Source organism: Columba livia, chromosome W (genome assembly GCF_036013475.1).
Source record: "Columba livia isolate bColLiv1 breed racing homer chromosome W, bColLiv1.pat.W.v2, whole genome shotgun sequence".
Classification (NCBI taxonomy): Eukaryota; Metazoa; Chordata; class Aves; order Columbiformes; family Columbidae; genus Columba; species Columba livia.
The window spans coordinates 3,367,426-3,389,048 of NC_088641.1; the positions used below are offsets into that span (position 1 = coordinate 3,367,426).

The following is a 21,623-nucleotide window of genomic DNA, read 5'->3' on the forward strand; positions in this document are numbered from 1 at the left end:
GTTCTGCTTATGTTGTCAGGGAATGGAATAGATCCCTGTTTGTTCTCTAGATGAATCATAGCTTTTTAATAAATTACTCCCCCCACTCCTCAGGCCCCAAATCCAGAACTGTTCTTGGAAGAATAACATATAAATAGCATCAACTGGGCAACACAGTGATTCAGAGCCTTGCTAATGAACAGTTCAGCTTTTCGCCTCTAGATACTTTGAATGCTACTTTCTTCATGCGATTAAAAATTATTGATGTCTAATGACTGTTTGGAAAGTTCTATCTTGTGTTATATTGGAGGCTTAGATCTAGATTTATGTCAAACTTGTCACATCACTATACTATACTATAATATACTCAAGATTGAAAGTACTTTGAGACAGGGAGAGTCCTTACACTGTATTCAGCGCAGAATACAACGGCTTATCTTGACTAGTTGTATTTGCTGCTGTTGTATTTGGAAACAAAATTTCTTTAGTTACTTTATTAGCAGCAACAACACTATAATTTCATACACACTGATAGAGATGGTAAGCTTTAAAACAGCAGCTTAGGTTTAAAAGAATAACAACACTGTATCTCCTAAAATATTTTGAGATTTTTTTGCCTTGTGGTTTTTCATGTTCCATAATATTAAGGAAAACGTTATTAATTATGTTTCAGTTTTTTCATGTTATTACTTTGTTTAATGGTCCTGTGTTCTTTGAAGTATCTTCTTCTATTACTTAAATTGTATAGATTTCATTTTTTAATGTTTATTTCTAAATTATTATTTCACATGTCTTTAATCAGTTACTGGTTTCTGAAATCCTGTTGGATGTTAAATATTTTCTGGGTTTGAGATTAATGTTTTTATATGAATAAAACAAATTAAGAGTGCATGCCAGTGATACTGTATGAGTGTGTTCACCATTTTTTCAGGTAATGAGAGAAGTTTTAGTATATGTACATTGAAGAGAAATATGTTTCTTCTAGATGTTACAGAATAATTTGCATAAACTGATGAAGCAGACTATGCTGACATAGGCTGGACTGCTCATAAAAATTGTAGCATCTCATCAAAATGGAATTTGATAAACCAAGTATAGTTATGCAAATAAAACGAGAGGGATACAAGAGAGTATTGTCTGTTATGATAGTATCCTCTGAGCCAGAAAAGTGAGACTTTGCATAATCCTGCTTTGGAGATAAGGTAATACCTTTTGAATTTCAGACTTCAAGCCAGTTCCAAGGATAGAAAGCTTTATGTAATTCTGAAAAACTGGAACATTTTAAGCAAATTAGTGGATGATGTTGGACACTTTACACAGTATTCTGTTCAGTTATTCTATTTGCTTTATTAAGGAAATATATAAAACCCTATTTTTGGTGTTGATCTCATGATCTCTCTGAGTGGATATGACAACAGTTTAATTTTCATGTAGTTGTATTGAAAATTGGATCACCTTAAGAAACTGGAACGTGTCTGTACTAGGTTGCTGTATCATTTGCATTCATTTTGATAAAATACTATCAGGTTGATCAGTAGCAGATTATTTAAAATTTATTTTCATCAGAATGATTACTCCTGCATTGTTTGTCATTAAAATGTAGAAAGATTCATACTATATGTGTACTCTTCTGTTCACCCAGAAAGTGCTTGTATTTGAATGGGAATCTTAATTGTGCTAGCATTGTCTCAAAGTAAATGCACAGATCACGATATTGCAGAGAAGACAGTTTTTTGCTCCAATTCTGTTACATTTCTGATAGTTATGTGAGTATAGCTGGTAGAGAATAGTGTTTCTGTGTCTTGCAGGACTATAATCCTGAGTTGACATGCTTTGCTTTTATCTTGCAGTTTTTCTAAGACACTCTGTCTCAGCTGTTAATTATTGAGGCTAAGAGTTATGAAATACAAATCACTACTCAATGGCTTGGTGAAGATACAGGACTGATGCATTTATAGTTTAGAGAGCTTTGAACGTTAAAGTGTACTTCATTTCTGTATGTAATTTCATACACTTTTATTAACAGAGGGCACCTCAAAGCAAGCATGATGTGGTTTCCATGATACAGAGAGGCACAATGAAGGTCAAGGAGCAGCAGAAATCAGCATAGCAACTACTGGTACTGGTCGTCAGGTAAATTGATTATTTTCTATGTTGGTATTATAATTAAATACTTGACATGTACAAAGTTTATATTTTGGTATATACCTTATTGTTTGCATGTTCATTTTTAAAAGATTTACACTTCTCTTCATTCCTTCTGGAAGTGAGAACATTTCTTGTATTTATTAGAAAGAACTGTTTTAATGGGACAAATTGTAAACATTACACAATGCAAGGAGCCATTTTTCTTTTATTTAGTTTTATTTAGTGATTAATGAGCATAATAGTAAGAAACAAACAAACAAAAAGCATGACTATAGAAAGTTTATTTTATTCTAGGTGAGCTGTAATATTAGAACTATGGTTTAATTATGGGAAAATACTCAAAATTTCACTTGAGAAATTATCACTGAAATATCAGTGTTTTAAAAATAAAAAATACTCTTTTCATTGTCATTCCTTTTACTAGTGAAACACATTAGCACTGTATTTAGAGGGCTACATAAAATTCATTTAAAATTATATTTTATATTAATATTTTTGCAAGTTTGTGACCTCTTTCTTTGGCTAAAAATGCTTCAATTATTTATCATGCACTAGTTAATGTTCTTTCACTTCATCATCTCTAACTGTAGCTGAGTCATTCTTATTAGTATTTTGAGCTCTTAAAACTTCACGCTATAAATTTGATCATTTAATTAATGTGTAAAATATTTGTGCTACTTTAGGGAAGTAGAATTATTGAAATCCTTCTGAAAGTATCCTGTACAAGAAGATTTATCAGAAGGAATATAAATTGTTGTTTGGCTTGATTGTTTAATTTGATTTAATATTAAGCATAGCACATACTTTTGCTTTTGAAAGTTATTTGATCACCATTTTGAATTAAGTTCTCTCTGCTGTATCTGAACAGTTGCTTGAGGCTCTCACTCTAATTCTTATGACAGATTTATTGCTCAGCAAAAAAAAAATCACTGCTTTGGGGCATTATTTTGGACAACAGATATTTTATGAGGAAGAAAGATTTTTATGAGGAAGAAAGGGATTCTCATATGCCTTGGCAAACATTATGCAAGCAGACCATTCATTTGAGGTTTTATGTTTAGGATAATAACCTAATACTTTTAGGGCAAGTCCAGAGACAGAAGGTTTGACAGATTGGGCATAGCATTTATTTCTAATAAACCAGCTCAGTATACTTTGTTTCTTTGAGCAATCACTATTAAGTGGAGTGCAAAATATTTTAACTGAATAATTTGTGGCTAATTGGTTTTGTAGTCATATGAGCAATGCTAATTGAAAATCTGCCAGTTGAAGAAAGGATTTTTCAGGATTCAGACATGTCCTTTTCTGTACCATCCTACAACTTTCTTCTCTTCTGTTCCATTATGCTCACTATTCTGCCACTGTACTGAAATTTATTCAAATCTTTATTTTGGCAAATTTTATAAAGGAATTCAATGAAATATTCTATTTTATTAATAAAATATGCCACAAAATTCACAACCTGACTGAGAGTAAATAGCAAGTATAGTACAACAAACAACACGTGAAAGACAAGAAAGTATAAAAAGAGAAAAGATGAAGTATAGGAAGGAAGGATAGGAAAATATTTGGAAAGAGAAGGTTCTGCACAAGAAGGGTCCATGTAGATCTCTGTCATTTTCCAGTTTCACAGATAAATGGCTACACATTTCTTAAACTATTTCTTTCAGATCAGTCTTTAGGAGCCAGTAAGAAAGGTAATTGCATTTAATTTGGTCCTCCTGGCATCCTCAAAGTAGTAAGGCCCAAAATTATATATTTGAAGGAAATAGTTATTTGGATCAAAGTTGATACTGCTTTTTAGAAACAATAGGAAAAGCGTGCTATTTCTGTCTACACTATCCTGAATTTTAATAGGTAGTGCTCCAAACTTGCATCTTTTTTTTTCCTTCTTGGGTAAAATGAACATATTGAACTCAAGAGAGGAGAATTATGGCATGTATGTATACAAAAGCTGTAATCCTCTGAATGTAGTCTAAGATCAAGCTGATATTAATGGATCAGTCAGCGTAAAAATCTCAGCATTCTTTCCCATATTCATAGCACTGCAGATTATGAAAGTGAAATAAGTTAGGAAGTCTAATATAGATTTCATTCTAAGTTTTTCATACAATGTCCTCAGTCCTCAGTTGGAAGGGACCCACAAGGATCATTGAGTCCAACTCCTGTCCCTGCATATGACAACTCCACAGTTCAAACCATGTGTCTGAGATCATTGTCCATTCTCTTCTTGAACATTGTCAGGCTTGGAGCTGTAACTACCTCCCTGGGAAGCTTGTTCCAGTGCTCCCACCATCGGGGTGAAAAACCTTTTCCTAATGTCTAGCCTAAACCTCCCCTGGCACATCTTCCTGCCATTCCCTCTGGTTCTGTCATTGGTCACTAAAGAGAAGAGTTTGGCGCCCACCCTTCCTTCTCCCCTTGTGAGGAAGCTGTAGACTGTGATGAGGTCTCCTCTTAGTCTCCTCTTCTCCAGGCTGAACCAACCTAGTGACTTTAGCCGCTCCTCATACAGCTTTCTCTCCAAACCCTTCACCAACTTTGTAGCCCTAAGAAGGGGCTAACATAACATATCCAAAACAGCAAAAAAAGTGCTTGTTTACATAGGAAATATATATTGGAATAAAATAATGTGTGAATTTAAATCATTTTAGTTGTACCTTTTTAATATCCTATGCTAATACTTATTCTGGAATATGCACAAAATCTTCTGGATTCAGACGGAGAATGAAATTAGTCTGTTTAAATATTCCAGTATAGCTAGAACTTTTTTTCTGCTTTTTTTTAATAATTTGTACCAGAAATTAAAAGTCAGTAGATTAAAAGACCTGTGTCTTTAAAATAGTATACATTATTTTGTACATGACTTTTTAAATGTCACTGATATGGTCCAGTAATATTTGTGATTTTTGTATGAGTTTGCTTCTGTGATTCTTTCACAGTTTAACTTCCCTGATGATTGCTGGAAAGACTACTCAGCCAGCCAGCCACAGTCCAGGAGATTCCTCCACTGCACTGATGATAACTTTCTCATGCAAATGGTGGAGGAGCCAACTAGGAGAGGTGCACTGCTGGACCTCATCCTCACTAACAAGGAGGGTCTGGTTGAAGCAGTTAAGGTTGAGGGCTGCCTTGGTTGCAGCGACCATGAAATGGTGGAGTTCAGGATCTCGTGTGACAGGAACAGAATAGCAAGCAGAATTGCAACCCTGGACTTCAGCAAGGCAAACTTTGGCCTTTTCAAACAACTCCTAGGGAAAATCCCCTGGGCGAGACTGCTTGAAGGTAAAGGGGCCCAAGATAGCTGGTTAGCATTTAGGGACTGCTTCTATCAAGCTTAGAATCAGAGCATCCTGACACGTAGGAAGTCAAGGAAGGGAGCCAGGAGACCTGCGTGGTTCAATAGGGAACTGCTGGGCAAGCTCAAGTGGAAGAGGAGAGTTTACAGATCACGGAAGGAAGGGCTGGCCACTTTGGAAGAATATAAGGCTGTTGTCAGAGGATGTAGGGAGGCAACTAGGAAAAGTAAGGCCTCCTTAGAATTAAATCTGGCTAGAATCACAGAATCACAGTTAGGGATTGGAAGGGACCTCAAAAGATCATCTACTCCAATCCCCCTGCCGGAGCAGGAACATTTAGATGAAGCTACACAGGAATGTGTCCATGTGGGTTTTGAATGTCTCCAGAGAAGGAGACTCCACAACCTCCCTGGGCAGCCTGTTCCAGTGCTCTGTCACCCTCACTGAGAAGAAGTTTTTTCTCAAATTTAAGTGGAACCTCTTGTGTTCCAGCTTGATCCCATTACCCCTTGTCCTATCATTGGTTGCCACCAAGAAGAGCCTGGCTCCATCCTCGTGGCACTCACCCTTTATATATTTATAAACATTAATAAGGTCCCCCCTCAGTCTCCTCTTCTCCAAACTAAAGAGACCCAGCTCCCTCAGCCTTTCTTCATAAGGGAGGTGCTCCACTCCCTTAATCGTCTTCGTTGCCCTACGCTGGACCCTCTCCAGCAGTTCCCTGTCCTTCTTGAACTGAGGGGCCCAGAACTGGACACAATATTCCAGATGGGGTCTCACCAGGGCAGAGTAGAGGGGAAGGAGGACCTCTCTGGATCTACTAACCACCCCCCTTGTAATACACCCCAGGATGCCATTGGCCTTCCTGGCCACAAGGGCACAGTGCTGGCTCATGGTCATCCTGTTGTCCACCAGGACCCCCAGGTCCCTTTCCCCTACACTGCTCTCTGATATGTAATTTCCCAACCTATACTGGAACCTGGGGTTGTTCCTGCCCAGATGCAGGACTCTACACTTTCCCTTGTTAAATTTCATCAGGTTATTCCCCGCCCAACTCTCCAGCCTGTCCAGGTCCCGCTGGATGGCAGCACAGCCTTCTGGCGTGTCAGCCACTCCTCCCAGCTTAGTGTCATCAGCAAACTTGCCGATAGTACACTCAATTCCCTCGTCTAAATCATTAATGAATATATTGAATAATATTGGCCCCAGTACAGACCCCTGAGGCACTCCACTAGATACTGGCCTCCAGCTAGACTCCGCACCATTGACTACCACTCTCTGGCTTCTCTCCTTAAGCCAGTTTGCAACCCACCTCACTACTCTATTGTCTAGACCACACCTCCTCAACTTAGCTGTGAGGATGCTGTGGGAGACTGTGTCAAAGGCTTTACTGAAGTCAAGGTAGACCACATCCACCGCTCTGCCATCATCCATCCACCTTGTTACATTCTCATAAAAGGCTATGAGGTTGGTCAAGCATGACTTACCCTTGGTAAAGCCATGCTGACTGCCCCTAATAACCCTCTTATCCTTGATATGCCTTGAGATGGCACCAAGGATTAGCTGTTCCATTACTTTCCCAGGGACAGAGGTGAGGCTGACCAGTCTATAATTACCCGGGTCCTCCCTCCTGCCCTTTTTGAAGACTGGAGTGACATTTGCTTTCCTCCAATCCTCGGGCACCTCTCCCGTTTCCCAAGACTTGGCAAAGATGATGGAGAGCGGTCTAGCAATGACTTCAGCCAGCTCCCTCCGCACCTGCAGATGCATCCCATCTGGACCCATGGATTTATGGATGTCCAGACTATTTAATTGCTCCCTAACCTAGTCCTCATTGACTAAAGCAAACTCCTCCATTGACCTGGCTTCATCCGGGGTATCAGGGGTACAGGGCTCCCCAGGACAGCCTCCAGCAGAGTAGTTTATGCATAATCCATTATGAAAACTAACCCTTTTAAAGGAGTCCTTGGAATACTTTACTGGAGTCTGAGTGCACAAAACAGATAGCAATGCTAAGAAATTTAAATTTTAAAAAAAAGTTATGTAAGCCCTTGATGTTTATAAATGTCTGTTCTTTGTCTCTATAGTAATTCAGATAGTACGACGTAGAATAATGGAGAATGGAAAATGCTTGTAGTGACTAAATTATTTGAATTGAATAATTGTTGAAAGTAAGAAATGTGAAGGGACTTTGAGATCATCTAATGTATCTCCCAGTAATGCATTAATTTCATCAAGAGCATTCTTGACAGCACATGAAAGCTGTCTAACCTATTGGCTAAAGATGTAATGATAAGCAATCTCTATCAGTCTTTCAGTTTTTACTAATAATTTTCTTGATATCTAACCTAAATCTCCTTAGCTGCAATTTCCTTTTTCTCAGTGGAAATAGGAGGTACTCTTTCCATCTTTTGAAGCAACCTTCTATATACCTGCAGTGTATTCTAAAAAGTTACTGAAAAAGTGGAGATGAAGCTTGATATACAACAGTGTACTCAAGATATGTGAGCAGCATGAAGAGAGGAAAAAAGAGCAAATCTTTTATACACAATTGAGTTCCTGAACCACTGAAGCTTCCACTATCTGCGACATCAGAAACAATACAGATAGTATCAATGTGATGCTGATCCCAGTCTTCCAGGAAGCAGGACCTTGACATAGTATTAAGATATGTTGGGCCTTAAAACAGTGTTATGATTTAATTTCTGCCCTTCCTTGTATGTGTGCACCAAATGGAGGTGACATTAGTTAGAGCATCTCTTTGCAACTTGTAGAATTCCCAAAAGGTGCAGACAAGAGGAGAGCCCTGAATGCAGAAAAAGGGACTGAGTGCAGAAGGAAAAAGACAAATAGGTCCATCTTAGTGTGCTGTGGGGTAAGAAAAGCTTGAAATTAATGCATGAAAAGAAGGGAAAGCAGTAGAGATTTTAAGCATGTACAGATGGAAAAAGAGATGCCTTTGTGTGTAGTGTATATATAAAGAAGATATGTATATGTTTTTCCTGTACTACATGTGCCACAAATCTGGAGGCTAGATTTCGATGGCTTATATAGCTTTATTCTCTGACAAAAACTTTATCTTCCAAATCTAAATAACTGTGGAGTAAAGCTGTTCTCTAAAATATCTGTCAAGAGTCATGCATAAAGCAGAATGAATTCACTCTCATTTAAGAATCCAAGTGGATTATCTTAATACTATATTTGATTTTTTTCCCAGACCAGGAAGCAAGGATCTACAAGCTGTGATGCTAGGCTGTCATAAAATTCCCTCCAATAATATTTCAGTGGGGTTTGCATGTGATCATGCAATTTTATAAATTTTAATATTTCTATTGCTTCAGCAATATTTAGTATTTATCAGTATTTAGAAAAATGCATAGACTCATAGAATCATAGCATCATTTCAATCCGATGAGACCCTCAGGATCACTGAGTCCAACCATAACCTAACCTAACTCTAGCATTAAACCATGTCCTTAAGAACCTCATCTAAACGCCTTTTAAATATCTCCAGGGATGGTGACTCCACCACTTCCCTGGGCAGCCTGTTCCAATGCCTCACAAACCTTTCTGTGAAGATTTTTTTTCCTAATATCCAATATAAACTCCCCGTGGTACGACTTAAGGCCATTTTCTCTCATCCTATCACTTGCTACTTGGGAGAAGAGACCAACACCCTCCATGCTACAACTTCCTTTCAGGTAGTTCTAGAGATTGAGAAGGTCTCCCCTCAGCCTCCTTTTCTCCAGACTAAACAGACCCAGATCCCTCAACCACTCCTCATAAGATTTGTGCTCCAGGCCCCTCACCATCTTCATCGCCCTCCTCTGCACTCTCTCTAGTACTTCAATGTCCTTCTTATGATGAGGAGCCCAAAACTGAACACAGTATTCAAGGCGCGGCCTCACCAGTGCTGAGTACAGTGGCACAACCACTCCTCTAGTCCTGCTGGCCACACTATTCCTGATACAAGCCAGGATGCTGTTGGCCTTCTTGGCCACCTGGGCAAACTGCTGGCTCATATTCAGCCAGCTGTCAATCAACACCTCCAGATCCCTTTCTGCCAGGCAGCTTTCCAGCCAGTCTTCCCCAATCCTGTAGTGTTGCCTGGGGTTGTTATGACCCAAGTGTAGGACCCAGCACTTGGCCTTGTTAAACCTCATACAGTTGGCCTCAGCCCAACGATCCAGCCGGTCCAGATCCCTCTGTATGGCCTTCCTACCCTCCAGCAGATCAACACTCCCACCCAACATGGTGTCATCTGCAAACTTAATAAGGGTGCACTCAGTCCCTTCATCCAGATCATTGATAGAGACTAAACAGAACTGGCCTCAATACTGAGCCCCGGGGAAAACCACTTCTGACCGGCTGCCAACTAGATTTGGCTCCATCCACCACAACTCTTTGGGCCCAGCCCCCCAGCCAGTTCTTTATCCATCTCAGAGTACACCCATCCAGGCCATGAGCTGCCATCTTGTCCAAGAGAATGCTGTTGGATACAGTGTCAAAGACCTTACTGAAATCTAAGTACACAACATTCACAGCCTTTCCCTCATGTACTAGGTGGGTCACCTTTTAGTTGAAAGATATCATCGCCTTTCATAAAGCCAATGTTGATTGGGCCTGATCATATAGTTCTATTGAAAGTGCTGTGTGATGTTACTCAAGATCATCTGATCCATGACCTTCCCCAGCACCAAAGTTAGACTGACAGGTCTGTAGTTCCCTATGTCCTCCGACCGGCCCTTCTTGTAGATGGGTGTCACATTAGCCAACTTCCAGTCAACTAGGACCTCCCTAGTTAGCCAAGATTGCTGATGGATAATGGAAAGTAACTTAGTGATCACCTCTGCCAGCTCCCTCAGCACTGTTGGGTGTATCCCATCTGGCTCCATAGACTTGTGGATATCCAAGTGGTGTAGCAGGTCGCTAACCATTTCCACTTGGATTATTTGGGCTTCATTCTGCTCCACATCTGTGTCTTCTGGCTCAGGCGGCTGGGTACCTGGAGGACAACTGTTCTGACTATTAAGACTGAAGCGAAGAAGGCGTTTAGTACCTCAGCCTTTCCCTCATCTTCTGTCACTATATTTCCCCCTGCATCCATCAGGGGATGAAGACTCTCCTTAGCCCTCCTTTGTTGCTAATATATTTATAGAAACAGAATCACAGAATCACAGAATCACAGAATCGACTGGGTTGGAAAAGACCTCAGAGATCATCGAGTCCAACCCTTGGTCCAACTCTAGTCCGTTTACTAGATCATGGCACTAAGTGCCATGTCCAATCTCAGTTTAAAAACCTCTAGGGACGGCGAGTCCACTACCTCCCTGGGCAGGCCATTCCAATGCCTGATCACTCTCTCTGTAAAGAATTTCTTTCTAATATCCAGCCTAAATTTCCCCTGGTAGAGTTTAAGCCCATGCCCCCTTGTCCTATTGCTAACTGCCTGGGAGAAGAGACCAGTCCCCACCTGGCTATAGCTTCCCTTCAGGTAGTTATAGAGAGTGATGAGGTCACCTCTAAGCCTCCTCTTCTCTAGACTAAACAACCCCAGCTCCCTCAGCCTCTCCTCATAGGTCTTATGTTCAAGTCCCTTCACCAGTCGTGTTGCTCTTCTCTGGACCCGCTCCAGCACTTCAATGTCTTTCCTGAACTGAGGGGCCCAGAACTGAACACAATACTCCAGGTGTGGCCTCACCAATGCAGAGTACAGGGGAAGGATCACTTCCCTTGTCCTGCTGACCACGCTGTTTTTGATACAGGACAGGATACCGTTGGCCTTCTTGGCCACCTGGGCACACTGTTGGCTCATGTTGAGCTTCCTGTCAATTAGCACCCCCAGGTCCCTTTCTGTCTGACTGCTCTCCAGCCACTCTGCGCCCAGCCTGTAGCGCTGCAGGGGGTTGTTGTGACCAAAGTGCAGCACCCGGCATTTGGCCTTATTGAACTTCATCCCATTGGAATCAGCCCATTTTTCCAGTCTATCCAGATCCCTCTGCAGAGCCCTCCTGCCTTCCAGCAGGTCGACACTCCCTCCCAGCTTGGTGTCATCAGCAAATTTGCTGATGATGGTCTCAATCCCCTCATCTAAATCATCAATAAAGATGTTAAACAGGACTGGACCTAACACTGACCCCTGGGGAACACCACTAGTGACTGGCCGCCAGCTGGAAGCAGCCCCATTCACCAGCACTCTCTGGGCCCGGCCCTCCAGCCAGTTCTTAACCCAGCGTAGAGTACACTTGTCCAAGCCATGGGCTACCAGCTTTTGCAAGAGTATATTATGGGAGACAGTGTCAAAGGCCTTGCTGAAGTCCAGATAGACCACATCCACAGCTTTCCCCTCATCCACCAGGTGAGTCACCTGATCATAAAAGGAGATCAGGTTGGTCAGACAGGACCTGCCCCTCCTAAACCCATGCTGGCTGGGTCTGATCGCTTGTCCATCCTGAAGGTGCTGTGTGATTCCATTCAGGATGATCTGCTCCATAACCCTGCCAGGCACCGAGGTCAGGCTGACAGGCCTGTAGTTGCCAGGGTCAGCTCTGCAGCCCTTTTTGTGGACTGGGGTAACATTGGCCTATTTCCAATCGTATGGGACCTCCCCAGTGAGCCAGGACTGTTGGAAGATGATGGAGAGCGGCTTGGCAAGTTCTTCTGCTAGCTCCCTCATCACCCTAGGATGGATCCCATCTGGTCCCATAGACTTGTGAGGATCCAGATGGCTCAGTAAATCACCAACTATTTCCTCCTGGAATACAAGGGGCCTATTTGGCTTTCTATCTCTGCCAACCATCTCCAGACATGAGTTGTCCTGAGGGCCACCTGTCTTACTGGTAAAAACTGAGGCAAAGTAGGTATTAAGTACCTCAGCTTTCTCCTCATCTTTGTTAACTATATTTCCTTCAGAGTCCAACAGAGAATGGAGGTTTTCCTTGCCCCTCCTTTTGTTATTAACATATTTGAAGAAGGACTTTTTATTATCCCTGACAGAATTGGCCAAGTTAACTTCAAATTGCACTTTTGTTTCCCTGATCTTTTTTCTGCATGATCTAGCTATTTCCATAAATTCTTCATAAGTAGCCAGCCCTTTTTTCCACAGTCGGTAAAGTCTCTTTTTATTTCTGATTTCGTTCAAAATCTCCCTGTTTAGCCAAGCCGGTTGTCTTCCCCGCCGGCTAGCCTTTCGGCACACTGGTATAGCCTGTTCCTGTGCACTCAAAACCACCTGCTTGAAGCATGTCCAACCCTCCTGGGCCCCCTTGTTTTTAAGCATTGTTTCCCAGGGTATGCTCTGAACTAGACTTCTGAATAGGCAAAAATCTGCCCTCCGGAAGTCCAGCGTAGAGGTTTTGTTAATGGTTCTCCCTGCATCTCTGAGTATTGAAAATTCTATTATTTCATGGTCGCTATGCCCCAGGCGGCCTCCAACCACTACATCTCCCACCAGCCCTTCTCTGTTTGTAAACAGTAGGTCTAGCGGGGTCTTGCCCCTGGTGGGCTCATTTACCAGCTGATGAAGGAAATTGTCCTCTATACACTCTAGGAACTTCCTAGACTGCCTCTTCTGTGCAGTATTGAGCTCCCAAACATTTCTTGTTGCCTTTCACGGCAGTAGCTTGGCTCAGCTCTAGTTGGTCTTTGGCCCTTCTAATTTTGTCCCTGCATAACCTCACAGAATTCTTGTATTCCTCTTGAGTAGCCTCCCCCTCCTTCCAAAGGTTATAAATTCTCTTTTTATTCCTAAGTTCCAGCCGCAGCTCTCTATTCAGCCAGGCTGGCCTTCTTCCCCGCCAGTTGGCCTTTCGGCACACGAGGACAGCCTGCTCCTGCTCCTCTAAGATTACCTTCTTAAAGAGAGACCAGCCTTCCTGGACTCCCTTGTCCTTCAGGACTGCCTCCCAAGGGACTCTGCCAACCAGCCTTCTGAACAGGTCTAAGTCTGCCCTTCAGAAGTCCAAAGTAGCCGTTCTGATGACCACCCTTCTAATTTCTCCAAGGATAGTAAACTCAGTCATTTCATGATCACTATACACAAGGTGACCTCCAACCGACATGTTGCCCACGAGCACTTTTCTATTTACAATCAACAGATATGGTGGGCCTCCTTCCCTAGTAGGCTCACTAACCATCTGCGTTAGGAAGTTGTCTTCCATGCACTGCAGGAACCTCCTAGACTGCTTCCACTCTGTTGTATTGTATTTCCAGCAGACATCTGGTAGGTTGAAGTCCCCCATAAGAACAAGGGCTAGCGATTAGGAGACTTCTTCCAGCTGCTTGCAAAATGTTTCATCTGCTTCTTCATCCTGGTTGGGTGGTCTGTAATAAGAGTCATCCCAGCCTGTTTCTGAGATGGCAATTCAATCATAGTTTTTCTGCCTCACAAGGGCTTCCAGCTCCTCCTGTTTGTTGCCCATGCTGCATGCATTCATATAGATTCACTTCAGCTAAGCCATTGATTCCACTGGGATGGCAGACTGAAGTGCCTCGTTAGCACTACCCTCAGATGCCAGCATGTCACCCTGGGTTATGCCTTTGCCACATCTGGTTTCCTCCTCCCCCTTCAAATCTAGTTAAAAGCCCTCTCAGTAAGTCCTGCTAACTCCTGCTCCAGGATCCTTTTTCCCTTTTGAGACAGATGCATCCCATTTGTCACTAGCAGGCCAGGTGCCATGTAAGCCGACCCATGATCAAAAAAACCCAAATTCTGCTGGTGACACCAGTCCTGCAGCCAGATATTGATCTGCTGGGTCTTCCTCTAACTTTCCTTGTTCTATCCTGTAACTGTGGGGATAGAGGAGAACACTACTTGTGGTCCTGATCCCTTGATCATGTGTCCTAAGGCCCTGAAGTCTCTCTTGATTGTCTTTAGTTTTCCCTTTTCAGTTTCATCATTGCCTACCTGAAAAATTATTAGTGGATAGTAGTCTGAGGGCCTAACCAGGACAGGAAGTTTCCTTTTTACATCTTTAACACTGGCCCCAGGGAGGCAGCAGACTTCCCTAAGAAGTGGGACTAGCCTGCAAATAGGGCCTTCTGTTCCCTTTAGAAGGGAATCTCCTACAACCACAACCTGCCTTTTTTTCTTTGTGGGAACTGTTTTGATGGAGGGTGCAGGGTGACTTATCCTTTGTGGCACCTCCAACTTAGTGGAACTGCCTTCCTCAATGTTGTTGTTTGGTTCCACTTGCAAGGCCTCATACCTGTTTTGCAAGGGAACCTGGGAGGGTGGGGTGGTCACAGTAGGAACCCTACTCCTGCGCCAGGCAGGAACTAGCTGCCATTTCCCCTTATTCCTCAAGTTGCTGCATTCCACATCCTGAATCTTATGCCTGTTGGACAGAGGCACCTGGGAAGGTGGGGTGGGTAGAGGGGTGTTTTTCCTGCCACCCTGGGTGTGGACGTTCTTCCGTTCATCCCTTTCCCTTGACCTGCCTTCTTCAGTAAGGCAAGGAGAGAATACAGGAATCCCTTGATCTTCCTTTCTTGCTGGTGGTCTTACCTGCCCCCGGGCGGCCAGAGCTTGATCCCACCAGTTGATTTCCTTTACCAGCTCCCTGATGCTTCTCAACCTTTCCGCCTCCTCTTGCAGCTCTACTACCAGGCTGAGCAGGTCATCCACCTGTTCACATCTCACACAACTGTTTTCTCTATTACCACTCCATACCAGTGAAAGGCTCTGACATGCTCTGCAGCCTGTCTGGGTGGCTGTATGTTCCCATGGCAGCTCTGTCTGAGTTGTCGCCTCCTTCCTGACAAGTGTGGAGTACTTACCTTTGCCCTGAGTGGATACTATAGTCAGCTCCTTCTGTGAGGGTGACAACAACAAAGTGAGGTAAATCACTTGGGCTTGCCGAGCTTGCCCTGCCTGCTTAAACTGCTGCACTAACTGCTTCACCCCTGTTCACTGGACCTGGTTGCCTGTGCTCCCTAGGAGGGAATTTAAATCTCTCCCTGGTTGTTCCTGGCAATACCCCTTCCGCGTCAGCCCCTCTCATGAGATCAGCTGCTTTCACAGTGATTCTCTCAGCAGGACCGCGGCTCCGGGATCTCCTCCTCATCTCCTCAATCTGTGCCCAGCCTCAGCTCTTACCGTAGCCGCTGCTGTGCATGTCGGTTCACTGCATTTAAATCTCCCGCAGTTGCTCTGTAACCACTTTTGTGCTCATCTCTTGCCACTGACATGTTAACAGACTTATTGCTTAGTATACCCACTGCTATACTTTTTTTTTTTATAACTTGGTATTTGTACTCATCTTCAAAGACATTAGAATAGTCTCTGGAGAAACCAAATAAAATAATTCATTGGTCTGGTAACCAGTGTAAAAAATGTAGTTATTATTAGAAAACTCTGTATAACAGTCTGCAAGTGTCATTTCTTCCTTAGCTGGTATATTTTAAAGTAACACACCCACTATTACTTTGCTTTTCCCTTTGATAGTGTCTTTATGTTGTGGTATGATTTTTAAATTTGCTGTATTCTTGGTTTTAGGAGTTTGGAGTTTTTAGATAGTGTCTAATATTACGTTGTACATCATATTGCTCTACTAAAAGTTCACTAAAAGAACCAAACACATTTCTCAATCTAAAGCTATTACTGAAGAAAACAGAATGCAGGACAAACCAAATAGTTCATTGACCACTATATTATATGGCAACCAAAGGAACCCCTCAAAAATTACTGTTTTTAAATTTGAAAATTGATTGCTCTCAGTTAAATGTGTAATGCTGTTTTTCATGGCTTGATTTAGTTGGACAAAGACTTAGTACTTTATACTGTATATAGTAAATGATCATTTGTTTGCTCCATTGCTTTTATCCCTGTAAACTTGAAGAAAGTTTTAAATTAACTCCTCAATTTTCCATTAGCTGTAAATAATCTGGCCTATATGCAAATCACCATAACAAAAATTCATTGGTTAATTTGAAATAGTTAATGGAAAACATTAAAATATGTGTAAGATTTTTTAGCACAAAATATGTTAAAAATTAAAGTAAATAGTCATATTGTCTGGAAAAGCTGTATTTAATGCCATACATAAAATAATTTTTCACTCAAGAGAATCTTTTCATGAAAGTATGACTCATACAAAACATGCTCTTTGGAGATAAACTTAATTTTTAATATATTCCTACATTCCCAAACTAAAGCACTCTTATTAGTATGTTTCTTTAATCCTTGTGTGCAACTAAAAGTTAGATGTTTTTGCCATTAGTCTCACAGATTAATACAGTTTGATATAATTACCATTCTAGCCATTTAACCACTAAGTGAGATTTAAATTTATAAATGGTGAAGAGCTAATAGTGTTAATTATTTCAAAGCAGTACAAAACTAGATGATGGATGAATGGATGGATTGAGAGCAGCCCTGCAGAGAAGGACTTGGGGATATGAGATAGATGAAAAACTGGAAATGAGATGTTAACGTGTGCTTGCAGCCCAGAAAGCTAACTGTATCCTGGGCTGTGTAAAAAGAAGCTTAGCCAGCAGGTCAATGGAGGTGATTCTCCCCCTACACTGCACTCTGGTCAGAAAAAGGGTCAGAGGGTTATAACATTTCTCCAGAGAGACCTTATTGCAGCCTTTCAGTATATAAAGGGGGCTTATGAGAAAAACAAAGAGAGGCTTTTTACCAGTGCCTGTAGTGACATGACAAGGGGGGAATGGTTTTAAACTGAAAGAGGGTAGATTTAGACTACATAGAAGGAAGACATTTTTTACAATGAGGGTGGTGAGACACTGGAACAGACTGCCCAGAGAAGCTGTCGATGCCCTGTCCCTGAAAGTGTTTAAGGTCAGGTTGGATGGGGCTTTGAGCAACCTGATCTACTGAAAGATGTCCCTTCCCATGGCAGGGAGGTTGGAACTAGATGGTCTCTTCCAACTCAAACCATTTTGTGGTTCTATGATTTTATGTAATTACAGAATCACAGAATGGTTGGGATTGGAAGGGACCTCCAGAGATCATCTAGTTCAACCCACCTGCTAAAGCAGGTTCACCGAGAGCACATCACACAGGAATGCATCCAGGCAGGTTTTGAATATATCCGGAGAAGGAGACTCCACAACCTCTCTGGCCAGCCTGTTCCAGTGCTCTGCACCCTCAAAGTAAAGAAGTTTCTCCTCGTATTCAGATGGAACCTCCTATTTTCAGTCTGTGCCTGTTGCCCCTCATCCTGTTGTTGGGCATCACTTTGAAAGAATCTGGTCCCATCCTATTGACATCGACCTGTGACATATTTATAAGCATTGATAAGAACCCCTCTCAGCCTTCTCCAGGCTGAACAGACCCAGCTCTCTCAGTCTCTCCTCATAAGAAAGATGCTCCAGAACCCTAACCATCTTTGTAGCTCTCCACTTGATTCCCTCCAGTAATTCCTTGTCCTTCTTAAACTGGGGAGCCCAAAACTGGACACAGTACTCCAGATGTGGCCTCACCAGTGCAGAGCAAAGGGATGGGATAACCTCCCTCGACCCGCTGGTCACACTTTTCCTAATGCACCCCAATGCATCCTTCTTGGTCACAAGCGCACATTGCTGACTCACGGTCAACCTGTTGTCGACCATAACTCCCAGGCCCTTCTCCGCAATGCTGCTTTCCAGCAGGTCAATCCCTAACCTGTACTCTGGTGCCTGGGGTTATTCCTCCCCAGGTGCAGGACCCTACACTTGCCCTTCCTGAACTTCATTAGGTTCTTCTCTGCACAGTCCTCCCGCCTGTCCAGGTCTCACTGAATGGCAGCACAGCCTTCTGATCTGTCAGCCCTTCCTCCCAGTTTGGTATCATCAGCAAACTTGCTGAGGGTGTACTCAGTCTCTTCATCCAGGTCATTGATGAACAGGTTGAACAGGACTGGACCTAATACTGACCCCTGGGGAAACCCACTAACTACAGGCCTCCAAACAGACTTTGCACCATGTCGAGGGTTAAGATTGCGGGGTGACAATAAAACCCTGGCAGATGTATTGTTAACCCCCTCTCCCCCTCCCACACTTCCCCCTCCCTCTTTCCCCTTTTCACTAAAAAGAGGCGATTGGGAGGAAAAGAAGCACAGAGTGAAGAGAGTTGGAAAAAATTAAAGATGTTTTACTAATGCTACTAATAAGAATAGAGAAAATAATACAAAATATACAAAACCAATCTTGAAAGTCTCAGCAACTGCAGAGCCGGCACCTGAAGTCCTGGATTAGACTCTGCAGCCAATCGGAGCTGGATTCAGTCTCTCACTAGGCCTCAGTTCGCAGGGACGACTAACAAGGTCCTCTCCTAATGTCGGCCATAAGCAGAAGGGAAAAGGGAAAAGCCAACGAGATCCTCGTGATCTCCCACTTTTTATATGAAGTATTCACGTGAATGGAATGTTATACACAGTTGGTCAGTTTCTTGCTCACTTGTTTCTCGTCGCCCCTCTCGCGAGATGTCCATCTGTGCTTATCAATAAGTTTGCATTCCATTGCTAGGTTTACCAAAACATGTGTCTGGTTCTCCAGGAAAATGCAGTTAATATGAAGGCTTTAGCTGACAGGCAAATTCACTAAAAGAGAAACTTGTTTTTAACAAAACCAGGACATTCCACCCCTTATAATATGCCATTCACTGAATGCTTAAACCTTATCAATACAATCTATCAATACAATCTAATTAATCACTACAACTATATATATATATATACATATGTACATATATACACAGGAGTAATTAATCAGTGGACCATCCTTTAAAAAGTTCATTAAGTTCATTTTGTCGCGACAGTCTCCCAGGGCAGGAAAAATGGTACAAGTGCATCTCATGACCACTGTTTGTGGGTTAAAGACATCAACTTCGAAGAAGTTGTCAGGCGCCACTCGAAGAAGCTAGCTCTGGTTTCATCATCATTGTCTTGATCTGGAAGACATTTATTAAACACTGTTAGCATGGCAATTCACATCATGCAGTTCAATATTGAATATTTTCACCTAAACTCAAATCCCCTTGAGGTACACACTGAACTTCTCCATCCTTAAGCATCACCCACCAGGTGCTGCCAGGTCCCTGGGCAAAAACAATCCCACGAATGGGCTTGCTTTTGCCTGAGGCAGGAGTAACCCAGACTGCCTTTCCTAACATGTTTTTCATGTGTACTACAGGGACTTTATCTCCTTCTACAGTCCGTAGAGTTTCTGATTGGGCAGGCCCGGCTCGATTGGTTGATCCCCTGGTGTTGACCAACCAAGTGGCTTTTGCTAAATGTGAATCCCAGTTTTTAAAGGTTCCACCACCAAGTGCCTTTAGTGTAGTTTTTAGCAAACCATTGTACCTTTCAATTTTCCCAGAGGCTGGTGCATGATATGGAATATGATATACCCACTCAATACCATGTTCTTTGGCCCAATTGTCTATAAGACTGTTTTTGAAATGAGTACCGTTGTCTGATTCAATTCTTTCTGGCGTACCGTGTCGCCAAAGGACTTGCTTTTCAAGGCCCAAGATAGTATTTTGGGCTGTAGCATGAGGTACGGCATATGTTTCCAACCATCCAGTGGTTGCTTCCACCATTGTAAGTACATAATGCTTACCTTGACGTGTTTGTGGAAGTGTAATATAATCAATCTGCCAAGCTTCTCCATACTTATACCTTAACCATCGCCCCCCATACCATACAGGCTTTAACCGTTTCGCTTGTTTGATTTCGGCGCAAGTTTCACATTCATGAATAACCTGTGAAATAGTGTCCATCGTTAAATCCACCCCTCGATCGTGAGCCCATTTATATGTGGCATCTCTACCTTGATGCCCTGAAGCATCATGGGCCCACCGAGCTAGGAAAAGTTCACCTTTATGTTGCCAGTCCAAGTCCACCTCAGCTACTTTAATCTTAGCAGCTTGATCCACTTGTTGGTTGTTTAGATGTTCCTCAGTGGCTCGACTTTTAGGCACATGAGCATCTACATGCCGAACTTTCACAGGCAGGCTCTCTAGGCGAGCAGCAATATCTTGCCACAGTGTGGCAGCCCAAATGGGTTTACCTCTGCGCTGCCAGTTGCTTTTCTTCCATTGCTGTAGCCACCCCCACAAGGCATTTGCTACCATCCATGAGTCAGTATAGAGATAAAGTATTGGCCACTTCTCTCGTTCAGCAATGTCCAAAGCCAGCTGGATGGCTTTCACTTCTGCAAATTGACTAGATTCACCTTGTCCTTCAGTGGCTTCTGTAACTTGTCGTGTGGGACTCCACACAGCAGCTTTCCACCTTCGATGTTTTCCTACAAGACGACAGGATCCATCTGTGAACAGTGCATACTGCTTATCAGTCTCTGAAAGAGTATTATATGGTGGTGCTTCTTCAGCACGTTTTACTTCCTCATCTGGAGACATCCCAAAGTTTTTGCTTTCTGGCCAGTCTGTAATCACTTCTAAGATCCCTGGGCGATTGGGACTTCCAATTCGACCTCGTTGCGTGATCAATGCAATCCATTTACTCCATGTAACTTCGGTTGCGTGATGCGGAGAGGGAACTGTCCCTTTGAACATCCAACTCAGCACCGGCAGTCGAGGTGCCAGGAGGAGCTGTGCTTCAGTACCGATCACTTCTGAAGCAGTTCGAACTCCTTCGTATGCTGCTAGTATCTCTTTTTCAGTTGGAGTATTGTTGGCCTCAGATCCTTTGTATCCTCGACTCCAAAAACCTAAGGGTCGACCTCGGGTTTCTCCTGGTGCTTTCTGCCAGAGGCTCCAGGTAAGTCCATTATCTCCGGCTGCAGTGTAGAGCACATTTTTAACATCTAGTCCAGTCCGAACTGGTCCAAGGGCCACCGCATGAGTTATCTCACGCTTAATTTGTTCAAAGGCTTGTCGTTGTTCAGAGCCCCACTCAAACTGGTTCTTTTTACGAGTCACTCGATAGAGAGGGCTCACAATCTGGCTGTAGTCAGGAATATGCATTCTCCAAAAACCTACAACCCCCAAGAAAGTCTGTGTCTCCTTTTTATTAGTAGGTGGAGACATTGCTGCAATTTTGTTGATCACATCCATTGGGATCTGACGACGGCCATCTTGCCATTTTATTCCTAAAAACTGTATCTCTCGTGCAGGTCCCTTGACCTTGCTTTGTTTTATGGCAAAACCAGCATCCAAAAGAATCTGAATTATTCTCTCACCTTTCTCGAAGACTTCTTTCGCTGTGTCGCCCCATACGATGATGTCATCAATAT

The 21,623-nt window shown here is 42.7% G+C and overlaps 1 protein-coding gene across 3 annotated transcripts in view; it reads left to right on the forward strand.

The window, feature by feature from the left end:
• The window catches only part of LOC135577056 (adenomatous polyposis coli protein-like), a 112,690-nt gene that overhangs the window by 49,251 nt on the left and 41,816 nt on the right, over window positions 1-21,623 (forward strand). For all 3 annotated transcript variants that reach the window (XR_010468658.1, XR_010468659.1, XM_065044699.1), the window contains one exon: window positions 2,006-2,112. The gene's annotated coding sequence lies outside the window, so the exon portion shown is untranslated. The remainder of the gene's footprint in view (window positions 1-2,005; window positions 2,113-21,623) is intronic.